This window comes from Alligator mississippiensis, chromosome 10 (assembly GCF_030867095.1).
Source record: "Alligator mississippiensis isolate rAllMis1 chromosome 10, rAllMis1, whole genome shotgun sequence".
In the NCBI taxonomy this organism is placed as follows: Eukaryota; Metazoa; Chordata; order Crocodylia; family Alligatoridae; genus Alligator; species Alligator mississippiensis.
Genome location: NC_081833.1, coordinates 64,156,587 through 64,177,898, shown reverse-complemented (window position 1 = coordinate 64,177,898; position 21,312 = coordinate 64,156,587). Strand labels below are relative to the sequence as shown.

General features: G+C 40.8%; 1 protein-coding gene across 4 annotated transcripts in view; it reads right to left on the bottom strand.

Annotated features, from left to right (window-relative positions):
- CDH11 (cadherin 11) overlaps positions 1-20,975 on the bottom strand; it is a 117,825-nt gene extending 96,850 nt beyond the window's left edge. Inside the window, exon 1 of one of the 4 annotated variants that reach the window (XM_059713887.1) lies at positions 20,849-20,975. The gene's annotated coding sequence lies outside the window, so the exon portion shown is untranslated. Of the gene's footprint in view, positions 1-19,373; positions 19,542-20,217; positions 20,295-20,848 lie in introns of those variants that run through there. The other 3 variants (XM_006273673.4, XM_019492917.2, XM_059713886.1) reach the window with 3 other exon arrangements.
- Positions 20,976-21,312: the final 337 nt, after the last annotated feature.

Sequence of the window (21,312 nt, the reverse complement as noted above, 5' to 3'; positions counted from 1 at the left end):
TTCACACAAATGAAACTAAGCTATGGAAATGCATATTTCTGGTATTTTCATTACTGTACCAGGTTTACGCCCAAACTAAGATACGGAATGACCAAAACGACAAGTACCATTGCATTGCACAGGTGAAACTGATCTCTTTATTTTCAATAATGATAACGCTGAACTTAAATGTACAATAGCAACCCAGACCTGAATATGTTTATCCCGGCTTTTTTTAGAATCAGATAGTATAGTCAAATTCTGCACGCTTTCCCTTAGGAATGTTCATCTTTCAGCATTACATTTTTTTACGAGGACATTTCTGTTTAATAAACGAGCTAGGGAACTCACTCAGAGTCTGGTGAAATTGAATTAGCAGGTTTACAGAAAATAAGTTATAACCAAAATTACAAAGTTGGGGAGGGGAAAGAAGGTAATATATCGGCAAGATGCAACCTATTATGTAAATTTGTCGCCACATGCCACACATAATGAATAAACCTTATGCTCTTAACACTTTGATTATAGACTGTACAGACAATGCAAATTAAAATTCCTGCTGCTGTATAAATGCAATGAGGAGAAATTATGTAAATTTTAACACATTAGATTGATTTGGTTAAAATGAAACCTGTTCCACTTGATGTTTTAGGGGAAGAGCCACAATTACTATGATTGAGAAAGTGCAGTGTTAATGAAGTGTGTTATTGCTAATCAATTCCTCCTCCTCTGGTAATGGCACAGGCATGTGCACTCTTACTATATCATTCACAGATGAAAATAACCGCTCACACCACTGCACAGTATTCACAACAAGAAGTCAAGAGTCTGTAAACGGGCCTATCTAGCTCTACTTATATTAACTGTATTCACAGCAAAGAAAACACAATATATGAAACAGAAAGTTTAGTTACTTAGTTGAAAATAGTGACTGACTGCATTGCAACCTGCATAGTTATTTCACATTTGTTCAGTCATACCAACCACACTATTTTATTTATTGCTGAATTACTTTCTGCTTCCAGTAGGTCTGTTCAATTGGAAACTACAGAATTAGACGACCACAATTTCAATGTGAGATTAGAAGCAAGATTCTGTAGTTATAAGAAACATATTCTACTCCATGTGAAAAGTATGAAAAACCACTCGCTTAAAATAGCTCTATCGCAAAAAAGCATAACTTAGTTTTTGATTCTACTCTAGTTTGAATTGCTTCAGATTTATTTCATGAGTTTGATTCTGGTATAATACTTTGGTCTGCATATAACTGTCATGCAGTGAGTGTGGCTGCAGTCCACGTATGAGTTATCTGGCAACACTGAGCCAATCTGGAAGGGTAGATTATGCTTCCCTTATTTTACGTGAAGAAGCACCTTCTTCTGAGAGTAGGCCCAATGATTTCAATGAGATTACACATTCAGTAAGTAACTTGCCAACATGAGTATTCCTGGCCGTGTCTGGCCCCGGATGATTTTGTTTACTTACTCTAAATATCAAACATGTTCTATTAAATAACCCAGGAGAGCATTTAGATCAATTAAAAAAAATCAGCTAAAGATGGCACACATTTCATACTGCAAAGATTTTTCATGAGAGTTTATAACTTTGGGTTTGTCTTTCAAATACATTTTCCACTGAGCAAAGTGACATTTATCACTTGTCTCCATTCACTTGCCTTGCACTACTTTAATTTTGCTTCCCTGCTGAGTTATACAGATAGGCCTCCAGGTGCTCTACACAAAGAGATCCTACTGCCTTCAGTGGGAATTCAGCACACAGAATAGTTCTGGAATGAAGTCCAGGAAGATATACTCTGTGCAGCAGGTGGGTAAAACAGGCTCAGGTACAAGGCACCGTTCTGTCATGCACTGAAGATTTGGGCTCTCTGTCAGCTGCGCAGAGTAGATGGGCCAGGGAAGAATCACTTGATCTGTGATTGTGTAAACCTACTAACTAGAAAAACTTGTTTACTTACTCTAAAAGTATACATTATAGGCAAATGCAAGTAGTGAGAAAGTACTGACATTTCCCATTTAAACAGATCATAGTGCATATATACCTCCATCACACACACAGTGAAAGGCCTAATCCTGTCTACACTTACTACATGAGAAATTCACCTGTGTAGTCTTATAGAAGCCACAGCGTGTATGGGAGGAACTGGAATGGGCCTCTATGGGCGTGTCCAGACAAGTGGGAACGCGTGTTTCCCCATGGACAAGTAGCGACACGACACCTTGTGCCGCTGCTACTTGTCCCAGGGGAATGCCTGTGCCTTGCGTGCTCTGGCACACAGCAGGTTACCCAAAGTGAGATAGGGAAGGCTGGGGTCAGCAACTGTGCAGGCGGGACAAAAACATGAAAAATTAAGGAATGAAGTCATTCCTGCTTGTTTTTTGAGAATTGGGACTCTTTTGTGTTACTGTGCAGCTCTCTGCCATGTTTCAAGTGTTAGTAATGCCAAGCAGATGTTGCTTGGATAACGCAGAATCCTGGCTTCATGCCCTCGTGGGTCAATAAAAGAGAATCAGCTATTATATCAGCTTCAACATCTTCTTTGATGCCCCACATACATTTACAGCTGGATTTCTTGGGGTATTCTGGACCTCATCCTTATTGCTTCCATATATAAAGCAAATGTCATCAATTTAACAGAAGTTCTGTACACGGAGACAGTAGGATCAGGGTATATTCTTTGCCCATAAATTCTAGTCATTAGACCATTAGGCTAGAGGCTCTGGCGACTCTAGTAGATTTGTGAGCTTTCCTCTGATCACCCTTAACATAGGCAGTTTATGCCAGATGACAGCTTTAAAATAACACTCAATATATGTAAAAGTTTCCCCTGTCATTTAGATGTATATTTATTAAGAAGTAACTATGGAATGATTTACAAAGCAGACTACAGAACAATGTTAAAATAAGCAACAATATTAAAATGAATGGGCTTACGGGTGTTGAGGAAGCTCAGCATTTCATTCGGTGCTTTGCAAGACATAGTCCAGATGTTTAGTTACATAAAATAAACACAAGAAATCACAATGGTAAATATCTCACCACACAGGAGTCACCTTAATTTCCAGCTCACAACGGTGTGGGGGAAACGAGCCTCTCCTCTGTCTGCTTGTCTCTCCAGCCTTTGCTTGAATTCTTTGACTTCTGGCTGCTTTGTTTATAGGAGAAACTCTCTTTGATGTTGGAGTATTAACAGGAATGAAACAATAAATTCCCCATATTCTAATATCCAGACATCCTGGCCTTGTTCAAGGACCCCTTGATTCATGACAGCAAATAATTAAATTACCTGAGCTTTGATCAAGGAGTTGCTGTAATTCTTTTTTGATGTAGAACTTGGCAGTTCGAAGCTCCAGACAATCTGGCCTATACTTGGCTTAACCCTTTCTCACTGCCAAAAGCATTTTTGCAAGATCCAGTTTTTTCCAGCACTTAAAACATGACTTGCAATATCAGCTTTATGGTGCTGAACCAGTGAGTCAGTCTTGTATCGCAGATGTGGGAGGCAGGATTATAGGCATTAAATCAAGCTCCACTCTCCGCCGGGCAGGGGGAGAGGGGGGGGATTTTTCTAATTGAATTAACTTGTCTTCATATTTACATCACATACCTAGCATGGGGCAGAATCAGCCACTTGTGTCTATAACAGATCATCATAATGAAGTGGCTTTCTAACTGAGTTAACAAGGTGGTTTCCATGTTAGAAAAGAAATCCATATTTAGAGCCAGTTTTTCAAACTGTGATGTCCATTCCACATCCAAAACCGCATACTCGAGTACACATGCCAATTACAACAGATTGCCACCAATTTGCGTGTGCAGGCATATGACATTAACTGAATGCAGGGAACAGAATCTGTATGTGGAAATACATGTCCTTTTGGCACTGATAACTCTGCCTCCAGTTTCTGGAAATATAACCCCTCTTGATAACTGTGATCACTGCATTAGAACTAGGAGGAAATAGGACATTTTTACTTAAAAATGTAAATGCAGTTAGAATTGTTATGTCTTGGAATAAAATACCCTCCTCTGCAAAAAGCCAGAATAAATAGATGTTTCTACCCAGAGCATGAAGAAGGAACAAATTCACACGCTCAGCTTGCTTGCAAACTGTGGAACTGTAGAGCACAGATCCTATGAACCCCGAAAGAGATTTCCGAATTGCTAGGTCTACACAATCACAGATCCAATGCCTCTTCCCCTGGCCATCTACTCCGCAGACAAAAAGCCCACGTCTGCAGTGCATGACAGAATAGTGACTATCACCTGAACCTATTACACCTACATTCTACACAAAAATGGCATGCATCCTACTCAAACAAGAGGGATTACATCCTTGAAAAATTATAACCTGATTTTCAGAAGTGAGAAACTCCAGTTGAAGTGAGGTCAGAATGCTAGAGCTAACACCACGTTTTAAAATACTTTGCACACATTTTTTCCAAAAAACTGCATTCTGGAACTTAATTCTTGTATAGCCCTGCACTAAAGCTTTGAAATCTTCTTTTATAATTGCCTCCATTAAAAATCCCTCAAAAGTAGGAACTCAAAAGTATTTAGTATACTTAACAGCAGACATACATTTTATAGTTCTCATTCAGGCACACCCAATTCTTATTCATCAAACAAACACTAAAATTGTCTTCTATTTTCTGATTTTCAATTTGCACTGCTAGCCAATAGTAAACATTTGGATTACTTGTCTCTCCAAACACATCAAGGCTTCAAAGAATGTATTTTCTTAAATGTAATACATTTTCAAAAGGATCATTATACAGTCAATGTGGACAAGATTTCAGGTTTTCACTAAACTTGAGAAAATTCAAGGCTTAGACATTATCATGCTCATTATCATCCACTAATCAGAAAAAAACTCTGCTCTTTAAAAGATGTAAGCACAACTCTCGTGGTCTCAAATATCTTGCACACTTCAATGCTATTCTGATAACAAATGTATGTATTCTAAAAGTTTTGTTTTTATTGCATGACTACCCTGGCATATTCGTTCTGAAGAATGAACTGAAGCTCTAGAGGACCTACCTCTACATTAAGCTATAAAAACATGTTTTAGGTTTCTAAGAGAAATTAACTAAAACACTTGAACAACAGCTGTTCTATTATTCACAGAACCATAGAAAATTAGAGTAGGGACCTCAGGAGGTCATCTAATCCAATCCTCTGCTCAAAGAAGGACCATCCCCAACTAAATGGTCCCAGTCAAAGCTTTGTCGAGCCAGGTCTTAAAAACCTGAAAGGATGGAGATTCCACCACCTCTCTGGGTAACCTGTTCCAGTGCTTCACTACTGTCCTAGTGAGAAAGTTTTTCCTTATATCTAATCTAAACTTCCCTTGCTGCAACTTGAGACCATCACTCCTTGTTTTGTCATCTGTCACCACTGAGAACAGTTTAGCTGCATCCTCTTTGGAACCCCCCTTCAGGAAGCTGAAGGATGCTATTAAATCCCCCTTCAATCTTTTCTTCTCCAGACTAAATAAGCCCAGTTCCCTCAGCCTCTCCTCATAAGTCACGTGTCCTGGCCCCCTCACCATTTTTGGTGTCCTTCATTGGAGTCTCTCCAATTTCTCCAGTCTCATCCACATCCTGTATTGAGGGGTCCAAAACTAGACACAGTACTCCATATGTGGCCTCACAAGTGCAGAATAGAGGGGAATAGTCACTTCTTTCAATCTGCTGGCAGCACTCCTACTAATGCAGCCCAGTATGCCATTACACTTCTTTGCAACAAGGACACATTTGGATCATATTCAGCTTATTGTCCTCTGTAACCCCAAGTCCTTTTTTGCAGAGCTGCTGCTTAGCCAGTGGGTCCCCAGCCTGCACCAGTGCATGGGATTGTTCTGTCCTAAAGTGCAGGACTTTGCACTTGTCCTTATTGAGCCCTGTGAGATTTCCTTTGGTCCAATCCTCCAATTTCTCTAGGTGTCTGAATCCTAGCCCTACTCTCGAGCATATCTATGACTCCCCCCAGCTTTTTGTCATCATCAAACTTGCTAAGGGTGCACTCCATGACATCTTCCAAGTCACTGATGAAGATATTGAACAACACCAACCCCAGGACCAACCAATGGGGCACTCCACTTGAGACCAGCTGCCAACTAGACATACAGCCACTTGAACCTGATGATCCAGCCAGTTTTCTATCCACCTTATTGAGATAATGTACTTCAAAACTCTACACAGTGGCAAACAACATCATGAAGGGAAGCTCTGGACAAGGGTGGGGTCCGAAGAGAAGCAGAAACTCGGCTACCGTGTCTGAGATTAACTGTCTTTGTACAGCTCTTGTTCATCATAATTCTGGACAGCTGCATAAATGAGAGCTGTAGAAATATTGTGTAGGCTAAGGTACAGATTGCATCTCTTCCCTCACTGTCATAAGTGACACCAGAAAACCTATATTCACAGAATTTGACATTGGTTCATGGAGACAGGAAATGAAGTGGACCCAAGTATATAAAAAGTCAAGAAGGTGCTGAAGAGGATTTTTGGAGAAACGGTCTTACTAAAATGCCATTTCCAGCTACTGTAAGGTTTAGGATTCAATGACTCAAAGGTGTTCTCATCTCTGTAGATTCTATCTAATCTTCCCTCCCAAAAATGACAGATCATTGGGCCATGGAATACTTTGGATAAGCAAACTATTTGAAATACAAAACCATATCTTTCAGCTTTTCCAAACGTTCCCCCCATGGAGGCCTGAGCTTACATTCTTTTTCACACAACACAACTCAAAAATGTCAATATACTTAAAAATTTCTGACAAATTAAACTTAATACAAGTTTATCGTACAAACGGGGCATGATTCTTCCCTCAGTCTAGTAATGAGAATACACCTTTGTTACAATGAGAAAAACAATCAATGAGAGAGGCAAAGATTTCTTAGGGCAGTATCTTGTATTGGACCTATCTTGTAGCTGGGATACAATGTCTTGCATCTGAAAGCTTGTCTAACTCTATCCCAACTAAACAGTTGGTCCAATAAATGTTATCACCCTAAGAAACCCTTTCCTCTCAACCATCAGTTGACAGGGCCACATCACTCTTACACTACCAAAATCAATCAGTGCATTCACCAGACTTTCAGTCCTTCCTCTCTAGAAACACACACCACTCAAGATATGGAAAAAATATTTTGATGGAGTTTCTTGACTTGTCCTCATGAAATTTCCTATTTTTGTGTTATGGATGAGAAACCCAGGGGGACAGGAAGGTAATTAAAACAAACCAGAGGAGACATGACTTGATCATTTCACATTCCTGATATTGCCAGTGATTGGTAGAAGTAGCCTCACCAAACTGTTGAAAACAGTTTGAGAGAGGACTTCTGTTATATCATTCATGACAGAAAGGTGTTCTTCCTTTAAGACCCAAAGGGAAAAAGGAATCAGGTAATTCAAACTGACATCTCAATTCATAAAGGTGCAGGCTGCAGAAGTCTTAATGGATTACTAAAGATAGCAGACACATTGTTTTTGTGCATGTGGATATACTGATGAATTAATGTCTTTTAATGTAAACATTTGCTGTGTCACTAATTTGTTGTATAATAAAGCTTGTGGCCTTTTACGCAACCCCAAAGGGCAAACGTGCATAATGGTTTGGGAAGAATGGCAGAAGAGGTTAATGTGTATAGGATTTTATTTGTATTCTATTCAGTCACAGGGGCTAGATGCATAAAAACAGGTGAAATAGGAAACTATCCAAAAGAGTAACTCCTAAACTACCTGTGCATCATCTTACCTAGAAAGAAGAATTGAAAAATAAGAGATTAATATAGGCCGCTGACCTTACATACAAGAAATTGTTGACATTCATTACATCAGAAGTAATAAGTTGTCAGAAATGTTCAGGTGGTGTGTGGAATATTTGTAAGAAAATGCAGAAAGTTTACAATGGAAGGCTCTATGCATTTCATTTTGAACTTGAAAGTGGGATGTGTGTAGTACAACTGAATTAGTTTTCAGGTGACTTTGGCGCTAACATCATAGGAAAAATTATGAAAGTGAAAGTAGTAATTTTATAATTATGGGTGAAAGAAAATATAAAATAACAGTTCAATATTAGACACACTCCTTAATGTCTACTATCTTCAAAAAATAATTTTCTAGTTTTCTTCAGGTATAAAAGGGAGGTTCATAAAGGCTAGATTATGTCACTATCTGTTTATATTAATGTTGGTCATAAAAAAACAGCATTTAATGGCTATGTGAATATAGATTGGAGGCTGTTTAGTTAGTAATCTGATATATGTAGACAATCTGGTTCAAGTCTGCTGCAGTGGCTGGCCTACAGAATCTTATGAGAGGAGTAATTACAGCTAGCATCCTTTTTTGACCTCTAGCTAAACATAAAAAAACAAGGTCATGACAACGAGCAACTGTCACATCTTGGTAAGTATCAGACTTGGCATTTTCGCTATAGACTTGATTATTTCAGCCAAACTCATTTCTTGTTCAATTTGATTGGAAAATTAAACTTATATTAGTGCAATTTCTCACATACGATAGTGTGTGTATTGCATGCCTAATGCAGCTCACCTCTGAAGTCTGTTTAATCATGAAAAACATTCTTACAGGAAGGTCACTACTAAAAAAAATCTAGGTAATATAATAACAAAGCTACATTAAAGAAAAAAAACTGGCAGAGTTCTTTCTTAAATATTACTGTTGAAAATCAGAATAACTTCTTTGCCTTAAGTATTGCCAGTTATAACAGAATGACTGTAGGCAGAATTTAGATCACTTAGGGCACATATATACATGTAGCTATGGTGATGTTGCTCCTTTTGGAAGTACTGAATCCCCGCGCAGTAATGGTCCATACTGTGCTGTACACGTGGCACATGGTTATTTTTAGCAGCTACTTTGCCATAGCGGCGCTCTATACCGGGGGGGAGCATATCACTATGGTGTAGTAGCTGCTGGTCAGGGGTAGATGCCCGCAGATGCTACGTTGCCATAGTGCATTACTACAGCGACATAGCATCACATATAAATGGGCTCCTAGGCTAGGAACACACATTGCATTTGTCCCTGGATAAGTTATGCCAGTGTTTGTCCAGGAACCGAAATATCCCAGGACAAGCATGCACACATCTTGCTCTAATCAGGGTTTAGTGAGCAGCTGAATGCACTACTACTTTTCTGCTATTGATTCAATGATTCAAGGCAATCCCAGGATAAACTGTTAGTATTTATATTCCTGTGAACCTTTGGCTGCATACATGTTCAAATGATCTGGGAGAATACTCCCAGATTTGTTTTCTTGGTAGAAAAACTTACCCTGAGACCCCTGAACAGACGTTTGAATGCTGAGCTAGCATGCACCAGGAGGCCACTATGCACACATCTCAGCCTGCTCTGCAGGCTCACAATCTGCTTGGCAAGAGATGACAGCAGCACAGAGGCAGTCTTGATTGGCTGCCTCCCAGACCACCTCCCAGGCTCTGTCTCCCTGCACCAGGAGGAGATTGTGAAGAGCCCGGGTGAGCTGGGCTCTGCCTGGCTGGAGCAGCAGAGTCCAGCCCAAGTGATAGAGTCCCTGGACCCATGGGGGTGAGGGAACTGGAAGGAAAGCACGCTGGGATGCCAGAGGACTGTGCTGTAGCTTCACTCAGAAGGTACTTGTACAGAAGTTTGCTGTACCAGGAAGAACTGTCCCAGAAGCTATTGAATCCTAGTTGATTCCAGGTTATCAACAGCTCTCTGTTTTCCCAGGTTATCAACAGCAGCAACTGTCCCGGGAGAAACTGGATGTCTGTACACAGCTTTTGTAAGGTTTATCCCAGGACAATAGACATGGACAATAGATATGAATGACTGTACTTTGTCCTGAGATAAAATGTTTTATTCCTGGACAAATGTGACCTCTGGAATTGAAAGGTATTCTGTTGTTAGCCTGTTTTCAAGTATGTGCAGATTACATTTCAATCATGATCACTTATTCTAAATAAAATTAAGCACCTAAACATGTGCATAAGTGATTTCCATGAAAAGAGATGGTTTTCCAAATTAAGGCCTTCATTATTAATTATCTTTCCTCTGTTCTTTTTTTCATTTGACGAATGTTAATTGATGTCATGCATACAATAGATTAGCAATCCTAGGACTCTCTTCTGCACATAACTAATTTAAAAATATATTTGTCAAAAAATTATATCAGTCTATCAGTGAACCAATAAATCTTGAAAGGGTACTTCCACACATAAATTGTAAGCTTTCATAACTTTCCAAACCTGAGATCTCCATTTGTGAGGTTACAAAGGGATATCTGACATATTAGCATCCAAAATGTACTTTAATTTTCTTCCAGCAGAATCCATCCATCCTTGATAATACCAGCTGCCACCTCATACGTGATATTTTTGAACACACTACAGAATCAAAAAACCCTACAGGAGTATAAAATCAACCTCTGGGTTTCAAGCATTAATAGAGTTCATTCATGTATGTTACTGAAGAACTTGAGCCATGCAAACTATAAACTGTGCAAACATATGAAACAAGGGAAATTAAGGCACCCATCATTTTTTTTTTTCGTTCTAACTGTAAGTGACACATTGTACAAAGACAGCGAACACATTACACATCACATATTCTACATAAAGACAACAGAACTATTTAATAACAGGCAGGGCGCATCTACATGAGATGCTTACTGTGTAGTAGCGTCCCAGTCAAAAACCATGCTAATACACTACTGCACAGTGTTATTAGGCTACTGAGCACTAAGTGTTACAAAAAAACCCATGTGCTGGCACTCCTGTACAGTAACTATAGTTACTGTGCATTTAGTTAGCATTTCATTAAGCACCTGCAGTGACCTAACAGGTATTTTCATTATTTTTTCTATGATTGACAGTGTCTTGGTCTGAATCAATTATGTGAAGGTTGGATTTTGTTGCTTTTAATCCACAGAAAATATTTAATCACAAAAACCTGTTCACTATTACAGGCGACCCTCACCTTTTGCAGGGGATATGTTCTCGTATCCCCTGCGAATGGCGGAACTCGTGAATAAGGCACTTCATTCATGAACTCAGTGCCCCTGGCAACTGGGGAGGGGGCACAGCTATTATGGCGATGGTAGGAGCCTGGCAGTGGTGGGGGCCCAGCGGCGGCAAGCATGGAGCTCCCAAGGAGCTCCTTTAAGTATATTTAAGAAGCAGGTTCAGCATTCGAGAATATTTGAAACTGTTAAAGCCAAACCCGCAAATAGTGAAGGTTTCCTGTATTTATAATTTCTATGATTTTGCCATACACCTGGCTAAACAAACAAACAAACTAAAGATAAGTCCTGCCCTTGAAACCTTATAAACTTAGAAATGTGTTTAAAGGGACAAGTAGCAGACATTAACCTCCATTCAGTTAACCAGTGAGGACTGGTAGAGCATGGTGGATTTAAGAGAGGAGCTTATTCATTTTGGGTCTAACAGCTAAATGGGGAGAGGAGGTTGAGAGGGGAGAGGAGTAATGCCTAATGCATTTCAGATCCTCTTAGAAGGAGTACTTCTAGCATTCTATGCATTCAGAAGGAAAGGGTATGTGGTAAAAATCATTTAGAGGCAGAGATGATGACGTGAGAAGTGACAAGGTTGGCATTGCAAGGAAGAGTTATGCGGTCCTGCAAGTGATGACAAGAAGTTTAAACTGCAGGCAACAGAAAAGCTAATGAAATGATACAAAAAGGTTGCGATATACTTAGGCCAATGGGTAAGGAACACGCTCTAAGGTTAGGGCAGTTGACTGATCCAAAGAGTTGATGTAGGAGTCTAGGAAACTAGCAAGGAGGCAGTAACATTAATCAAGGTGGACTGGATAATGAGGGCTTTAAATTTTAGCCTCAATAGATAAAAAAAGGATAACTCTTAGAAACTCTGCAGAAAAAAGCAAAAGAATTTATATGCATTAGATTTGGAAAGACAAAAACAAAGAAGCAGTCAAGAACAACCTTGAAAGTATAGCACTTGAAGAACAATAATAGTGACCATAGTAACAGAAATGGGAGGAAGTCAGGAAGAGATAAGAGATCAATTTGGGTCATATTTTATTATGGAAGAGGATGTATCAGAGTGTGACTGAGCTGTATGACTGAATTGATTGAGAAGGTCAGGTGTGGAGTGGTATACATGGAAGGTCAAGTGGACAGAAGGATAAAGAAACCTCCACCTGGTACAAAAAGAACAAGAGGTAAATTCTGCATGGCCAAAAGGGGAAAAGTGAGAGCATGTTAGAGATGGAAGACAAAAAGGGAGATCATAGTGGAGCCTGTCAACATTTTCTTTAAAAATATTGCAAGATCCTTTGTGAAAAGGGCACAGGAAAATGAGAAAGCTGGGAAGTTTCAAGATGGAGGTGGAAGTTCCAAATGTCTCATTTCCATTTGGGTTTGAAATTGGCTATCTTTCAATGCATCGATTCCCCCCACCCCGAAACCCAGGATATAAAACTTTTTACACTACAGTAAATCAGTACTCACCTACAAAGCCCCTACATTCAATAGGCCTTCACTGCCTATGACTGTACCTTTTTAAAATAAATATAAGACACCTAATAGATTTTAAAGCCAAAAGTGACCATTACAATCATCTAATTTGATCTCTAATTACTTGACTTACTATCTAATCAATCTTTTTATATAAATGGATTTGCGTTATACTTTATTGTGTTTCTCTTTAAAGAGAAAAATGCTATATAATGTTATGATCACAAAGAAAAATATTGCACAGTATTTTAACCAAGTTTATTCTCTAGGCTACCTACTCTGTAACTAGGGCAGTGGTAGAACACTTAATGATAGACAAAGTACAAAGTATTTTCCATCTGAAACAAACCCTTACATATGGATTTTATTCAAACCCTACTGAAGTTTTCCTGAACCTCTAAATCCTGGGAGACTGTCCTTGAAATCTTGCAATAACAGTAATTCTCTCTCAAAAATTTAGAACTGTTTGGCTTTAAAGGGAAGTGCAGTTGTAAAAAACCTAGGCAAAACTGAAAAATAATGGGAGAGGACAAAGTATCTTCAAATTAATTTCTGTTCAGGTTATGTTGTATTTTGGATGAAAGTCTGAATTAATTCTTATTTTGGTTGTATTGTTTTGCTCACCATTAAATGACAGATGGGGACGTATAACTGTAACTAGAGCTCTTGATTACTCTGGAATGAATCTACCAATTCAACCCAATATGGATTATTCTTCCACATAATTGTAACTACCCAGGGTACAAAATAATCCCAGTAAAGAAAGCCACTGAAGTCCATCTTGTCTGGGGAGCCAAAATGAGCTGAATGATAATAGTCAATTCCTAACTAGAGAATAATACGTTGACAGGCACACTATAGGTGAAGAGTTACTGTTCAGGGGAAGAGCTGATATGAAAACTCTGCCTATAACCAGACACACAAAGGTCTATGAAAACTGAAGAGGATAATTTGATAGGAATTCTGCAGGTGCTGTTGAACAGCCGGGCTCTGATACTTTTAGTCTTGTTTAGCATTATTTTAGTCCTCAGAAGTCAGTGGAACTTTCTGTGGAAGCCAGGGTTTCAAAATAAGTAAAGGTATCAAAAGTTGTCCCACATCTTTGCTAAAACGTTGTATTTCCACACATGGTCTAAAGGAGGGCAAAATATAGTCCTGTATAAACAAGAATGAATTTTAAAATAATGCCAGTAAGAAACCTTCTATCACAAAAAGGTAGCATGTTTACTTAATTTTTTATCTTAAATTATTAAATCATTTGTTTCAAAAGCAATGCATAAACCCTTTTCAATTTCGTTTTTTATTAAATAAATTAAAAGTTTTATCCTTTTATATCATCTAAGATAAAAGATAATCCTCTTCAAATAACATTCTAGAAGACACACTATCTACTTGCCTATCAAATATGTTGAAGTCATCTAAGGGGAGAAAAACCTGAAGGCTTGATTCTGAAACTACTTTTCCAGGGACTATTATAGTTTAAAATATCCTGGCAACTTTATAAGTATATATTTAACTTGGTACTAACATTATAACACCAAATACCAAACCAAGTTTCCACAAATCCATTTCTTTTGTTTGCCTTCCAATGTCTACCTTCAAGGAAAAATGGGTAGATGAAAAAAGAGGAAAGAGGTAACACAGTTATTCATCCAGCACCTAAGATCTTTGAGATAATTACTTTAAATCGAGAAGGGACAGACCATATAAATTTATGAGTTAATGCTGGCACGTGTATGCATTAATAAAAAAGTTAAGCATTAATGGAAATAAGGTTTAGTTTCCTGATTCAGATAGAGCTATCATTTTTGGTTTACACTGAACTAATGACTTATTCTTGGCAGAATGATATACATGCATACATTTAAGTATTTCACTTAGCCATGGAGACCAATTAAAATGTTTCTAGATTTTTATTTCATTTAAAAATACTCAACAACAACCTCATTTCGATCATATAACATATAGGAAGCATCTCTTCAGCAGCTCATATAACTGGTAACAGGATAATGAACTTCTTCAGTTCCACCCAACTATGGCTGTTTTAAGAGCCCATGTGAAGTGAAACTCTGAACTCATTACACTTCTAAGAGGAAAAAAAACCCCATTCTATATATGATAAACCTGTAACTTTAGTTGTTGGTTTCAGGCAAAAGACCAAGTGTGCTATGGACCAGAGGAAGAAGTAACTTCCCACGCCTAGAGGCAATACCTGCATGGCAGAGGACCATGGGAAATCTTGCACTGACAGCATTGCACAAGGCCAGTGGATAAATGGAACTACTTACTGCTGTTTTTTCTGTCAACAAGTTGTCAACTCTTACAAACATTAAAATTCTGCAAATTGTGTTTTAAAGGGATAACGAATTTAATTCCTTCTGTACATTACCCTAGTGTTTGAGCAATGTGGTCCCTTCTCTCCTATTGGCATAGAGAGGATTTGTTGAGAGCAAGGTTAGGTCTTACCTGTCCAAATGTATGAAATCTGAATTGAAATTACTTTCTAGTCATATGGATACTTTCTATACCATGCGCTCAGTAATCAGCAGCAATACACTTCAGTGTTGTCTGCTTCACAATGGGCATGTCTACATGTGCATTAATGCGTGTTGTCTAATGCGCATTAAATTTAGCACCTCCAATGTGAGGTACCAAATTAATGCCCATTAGGTTGCACTAATGCTCAGTAGCACATATTCATGCTTTTTTAGTATTGCTTAATGAGCAGTAGACTATTATACTGCACATTTACATGTCACCGTTTTTATGTCACTTTAATATGCAGTGAATTAATTTACTGAGCATTAAAGTACATGTGTAGACACACCCACTATGTACTAACCCAGTTCTCAATTAGCTAAAGTTGCACAATCCAAACATTTTTCTGTAGCTGTAGTAACTGCACATATGCTCATTTCTGATGCATTTTACTTTTTGGTCGATGAACTGCTATGTCATCATTTAAAAAATAAATTATAGTTGGAAACATAGTAGCATTAAACCAGTTATTTTGGACAATCCTTCGCACACTTTTCTACTCAGTTACTTAATCCGTGTTCCTATAATCCATTTACATTGATTTCTACTACTTCAACTCAAACCTTCCATTCCAATACAATTAAGAACTTTGATGAACTCTTTTGCTGATTCAAAAGGAAGAGGGTTCTTTCTCACTGCAAAAGTTTGAAGCGACAAACTAGCACTTGCTTAAGGCAGCACTTTAAAACTTAAGAGCTAAATTATGGCTGAGGGAGCTAGTTGAGCGCTGTGGGGTTGGGAAATGGAAAAGCCACTGCACCATCCATGCGGTTATGGAAGAAACTATTTCTCCTTTGTCAGGTAAAAGCAGGCATAATGCCTTGTTCTTCCACAGTTACAGCTCAGCAGTGCCAATGCCTTCTCCATCTAATATTAGGCTCTGAATGAGAGCTGGCTGCAAGCTGGGAAGCCCTCTCAGCATAACAACCAAACCCCAGTAGTCCCTTGTGAGCTATTAGTGCTCCACTGGCAACAGTAACCATCCACCCACCACAAGCACAACGAACAACTTTCTCTATGGTTGCACTGGGGATGAGAGAGGAAGGGTCTCAAACTGCACAAGACATTTCAGTAAGCCCCTGCAGAGATATTTTTCTTTAAGTATGTAGCAAGCCTCTAATCATTGCACACTTAAGTGATTCATATTAGCCATTATAACTACCATTACACTGTATTCATAAGCATTTCAGGTGCTGCAATAATAACCATCCATTTCTGTAAGTCACTTAAACTTTGGGTTGCAGGCCTGGATATTGGCTCGAGTGGTGACAACACTGAATCAGAAATGATGCTATGTGCTAATTACAGATCAATTTACAATTTCATTCACTAATATTTAGAATTGACACTTATTTTTATGCCCGTCTGCATGTTATTAGTAACAGCGTATGTTCTACTATCAGCTGGAGCTTCACTTTATAAACCCAAATGGCAGCCGGCCAAAACACTGGACTTAATTGCACTGGTGCATAATCTAATGGCACGCATTCACTCTGGGCACACAAGAGCAGAATATGGCCCTCTGAGGGAAATAAATGCCTTTTTTCTTATCTAAAATGTCTCTCGGTAGTCCTCAATATCCTTCGGGAAGAATATACTAGTGTTACCTTTCTTTTCCTGCATATTACTTTTCCTTTCTCTTTTTTTCCTTTGCCATGGCATAAAGTAATACTCTTTTTTTGGAAGAAAGAGAAAGAGAAAACAAATCCCTCAAAAATCACTGCTGCTGGGAGAAGCAATGCTGTTTATTTTACACCTAGACTCCAGCTGTGGCACCCTTCAGACAATCTAAAGTTACACGATTTCAAACTTTGTAGTGAACTCCAAGGTGGTAATATGATGCTGAAGGTAACACGATCCACTGACTAGAAAGATGTTAATCCTGACAAACTGCCTAAGCATTAGCCTGAACCACAGCTAGATTGAATTCTGTCTCCCCTGAGAGGACCAGCAATGCTGGTGGTAACAAAACGTCTTTTCATAGTGCCCTGAAAAGCAGATGGGCCGCAAGCAGTGATTTAGAGAAGAGCATCAGTGCCCTCTAGTGTTTGCATGTGTAACATTCCTGAAAGAACAGCCACCAAGTATTTAGTGCCCCAAATTTCCAACTAGCATTATATACATGAAAAGGAAAAGTTATATCTTTCGTCTATTTACGACTGCAGCCACTCTGGCCTCGGAGATATTAAGGTACATAATGCCTAGTTTGGTATACTGGAAGGAAATCGAGTAAATTATTTCCACCTCTTTGATGTCTATTCCTATATTTTTTTCTGAAACCTAAATATGTAACAGGCTTAAGTAGACCTGCTGATCAGTTTTAAATAATAACAAATCCTAATAATTTATGATTTATTTTGCAAAATGCTTGCGGGCCTTTAGTAAAACCTATCCTCTGCCTTAAAAACACCAAAAACTGTCTTATCACCATACAGTCATTTTCTAATTAATTTAATTTCTTTATTTACATGGAAACAAAAAATGAATGGATTTAATCATTCTGTATATTCAGTTTTGGCAAACAGTATTGTAAATGTAACAACAACTATATACTCTAGTAGAATGTTTTGGAATCCTACATAGGGTTACATTTTTTTTCCATAAAAGGAAGGAGATTTTTGGCAATATATATTCAACTTATTATTAGCCTTATTGAGAAGAAATGAAATAGAAAGTAAGATGGACACAGCATGAGCTGCTAGGAGTTATATATAAAGTAAACCTTCTTAAAACATATGCATAAAGGGCTTGATCCAAAGTCTATTAAAGTCAATGGCTGCCCTTCCTTTTACTTCTGTGGGATTTTGTTTGGGCCCACCAAAGGAAAAATGAAAAATGGAGTGCCATTTTAAAACAAAGAGGCATGATAATGACAATGGTATATGGAATTTGAGCTTTAAATATGAACATGAAGGCTATGCATCCCAGAAATGTGTGTAAGAGGCATGATGCTTACTCTTTCGGGTGAAACAAGTCCAAACGAAAACACAGGACAAACATGTGACTTTCAAAATCTATTCAAATAATTTTAAGGTATCCTGGGCAAAAAGAGATACTACTAAAAAAAAGTTTGAAATCACTCTATATTTCCAATATCTGAATTGCAAGGATCCTTTGCCCCTCTCTTTTTGAATCTATTGTAACCAAGAAAAAACCACTGGCAACTTCACTATATAAATATATTTTGTTTAGTCTCATTTTTTCTAATGATCTTTAGAAAATGTAGCCTCTTAAACCGCAGGAACTCTTAAGTTCAGGCATATATCTTGAACTGAACAAAAGGAAATGTGTCAAACTTTATTAAAACGGTTCATTAACTGCACTTGAACTCAGATAACATGTGAAAAAAAAACTTTTATCAACTAAATCACAAAAATCTTTCTAACCCTTGTAATCGCTCCATATTGTAGAACAACAGAATATTTCTGTCCTTCTACCTCCCAATCAATCTTTTTCCATAAAGGTCTTCTTTTGGAAAGGACAGGTCATAAATTGCAATGACTTAGCCCATTTATTGACAAAATGTATTGTAATAGCTTCTGTAGTAATGAAAAGCCTAAATCTTAATGCTTTTTCAGACCAAAAAAACCCCACCTTATATGAGTAGACTTTATAAATTTCAGCAAAGTTGATGCAAAAAAATAGCATATTTAGATAACACTTATTCCTTTATGCGATAGGCTTCAGGTTTGAATGCAGATCCCATTGTCCAGAATCAACAACCCGTGGGTCATAGGGAGAAAAGGTGCTTTCTAACATTTTTTCCTACTAAATGCTACGTGCCTTTGTGGAAACACAGTCCTTTCTTTTTGCAACTTTATTTCTTTGTTCTCATGCCACAGCAAAGGAGGCTGTTTTCAAAGTGGAGTCTGAAACTTCAGTTTTCTAGAGTATGCTGAGAAATGTGCTGAAAAAGGCTTCTTGGATAAAAGATATGAAGCCAGCTTCCTTTGCTCTCGCTTGCATTATTCTCTCTCCTGTTCTTTATTGCTTATCTCCCAACATCATGAATTGTGCTGATGCCATGCTATAAAATTCTTGCTCATAAGAAAACATCTGGATTTCCATGACCAAGTAAAAAAAAATAAAAAATTCAAAGACCCAGAACAATCATGGACTTGTGTTTCAAATCCCAGTGGGAAAGGCACAGATTGAGGCCGGCTTCGGATAACCCCCTGGTTAAAAACAAAACTTATTTATTGGCAAGGGAAAGGCTGGAGGAAGAAGGCAAGGTGGTTACCTGAGAAAACACATACACTTTGAAAATACTCAGAGAGTCAAGAAAGAAGGGAAGCTAGACGGAAGGAAGGAAGGAAAAAGCTTTTACCTACTTGCCTATATCAGTCTGTCTGCTTCAAATTAGTTATTGCTTCTTTTTTTTCATTCAACAGTTTCATTATCAAATCATTAAAATATTTGATGTCTTAACGGAGGGTCGATGGTCTGTGAAATTCTTATTGGCTCATCAGCACAAACGGAGAGGAAGAAAGTCCTTCCCCGGGAGCGAGTGCCGAGGCGCTGCCGCGGGGAGGAGGAAGGCGCTTCCCCCGATGAAGGGCCGGGGTCGGAGCCAGTGACCTCATTTGCTAAAGAGCCTCCTTTGTCCCGGGCGGCCCGGAGCTCCGCGCCGCCGCCTGCCGCAGCCAGGCCCCGAGCAGGGTCCGAGCGCTCCGCTCCGCTCCCGCACACGCGCGGGTCACGCGCGGGCGGCTCCCGCAGCCTGGCACGGCACGGCACGGCACGGCACGGCTCGGCTCGTCCCGGCCCGGAAAAGTTATTGGCTTGTCTGAGGACCTGCGGCTGGCTCACCCTCCCGGGGCTGCGGGGCTGTGCCAGCCGGCCCGGGAGACACCGTGTGCAGCCTGCGGCATTGCGGGGGGGGGGGGGCGGCATCATCATCATCATCACCACCACCAGTGTCACAGTCCCGGTCCCCTTCCCCTCCCTCCTGCCCTGCCCCAGGGCTCCTTGCTTGGTGCTTTCCCCTCGCGGCCCCTTGCCGCGGGGCAACGCGCACGGACACACACACACACACACACACGTATATAGATACGCACGCATACATATAGACACACACACACACACACAATAAACACATACGCGCGCGCACACATATAAACATACACAAACATAGACATACACACGCACACACATATAATACACACGCGCACACACCAGCGCGCTTCCCCGGCTGCAAACGCCGCTTCTGCCCCCGCCGCAGTCTCCGCTGCTCCGACCGCCCGGCCCGGGGCGGGCGGCTGAGAGGTGGCGGCGGTGCGTGGCGCGGCGCGGCGAGCGCCCGCCGGCCCCTCTGGCCCCACGCGAGGTCGGTGCCCCCCCCCCTTTCCCCCAATCCAGTGCGTGCGCTCCGCGATGTGCCGCTCCCGGGTCCGCGGCGTCCGCATCGCCCCGCTCCGCCGGCCCCGGGCTGCGCCTCCCGCGGCCGGCAAGTTTCGAGCGCGCGCGCGCGCGCACACACACACACACACACACGCACACATCTGCATACACACACACACACACACATCCCCTCTTACACACATACTCACACACATCCTCACTCCCCCCAACATACACACACGCGCGCGCACGCACCTTCCCGGTTCCCTCGTCCTCTCCGCCTCAAGATGCTTCCAGACGAGAGCGGACTCCCCGCTATTCCCCGGCTCCCAACAGGATCCCCAACCCTGCACGTCTCCTCACCCTCGTTTGCTGCCCTGCCCCAGACACACGCACACACACACGCGCGCGCGAATGCACACGCACACAGACGCCCCCCGCAGCGGCGCTCGGAGCCGGGCCGTACCTGGGGTCCCGCGGGGCTCGGGCGGCTCCGCCGCAGGGAGACGAGGCAGGTCCCATCCAGGAGCGGGCGCGGAGCGGCTCAGCCTATTCCAGTCCCCGGCAGCGGCCGAATGAGGCTCCGCGCTAGCGGCAGGAATTAGAGGCGGGAGGGAGCGGGGGAGGGAGGGGCCGGCGGGAGGGAGCGGCGAGCAGCGAGGGGGAGGCAGGCGGGAGGAGGCTGGAGGCTGTTGCTCATTCCCGGCTTCTTTCTCTCTCGCCCCCCACCAAGGTGGAGCCGGCTCCCCGGGGCCCCGCTGGAGCTGCGCGGAGAAGGGCACGAGGCGCTGGGAGACGGGGACCCTGTGCCCTCCGCTGCAGAAGCGGGGCTGAGGCTGGAGCTGGCAGGGGGAACCCCAGGCTAAGCGCCAGCCCCTCCAGCACAGGGATCCTGCCTCTCTCCAGTCCAGGGAACCCCTCCTTCTTGCT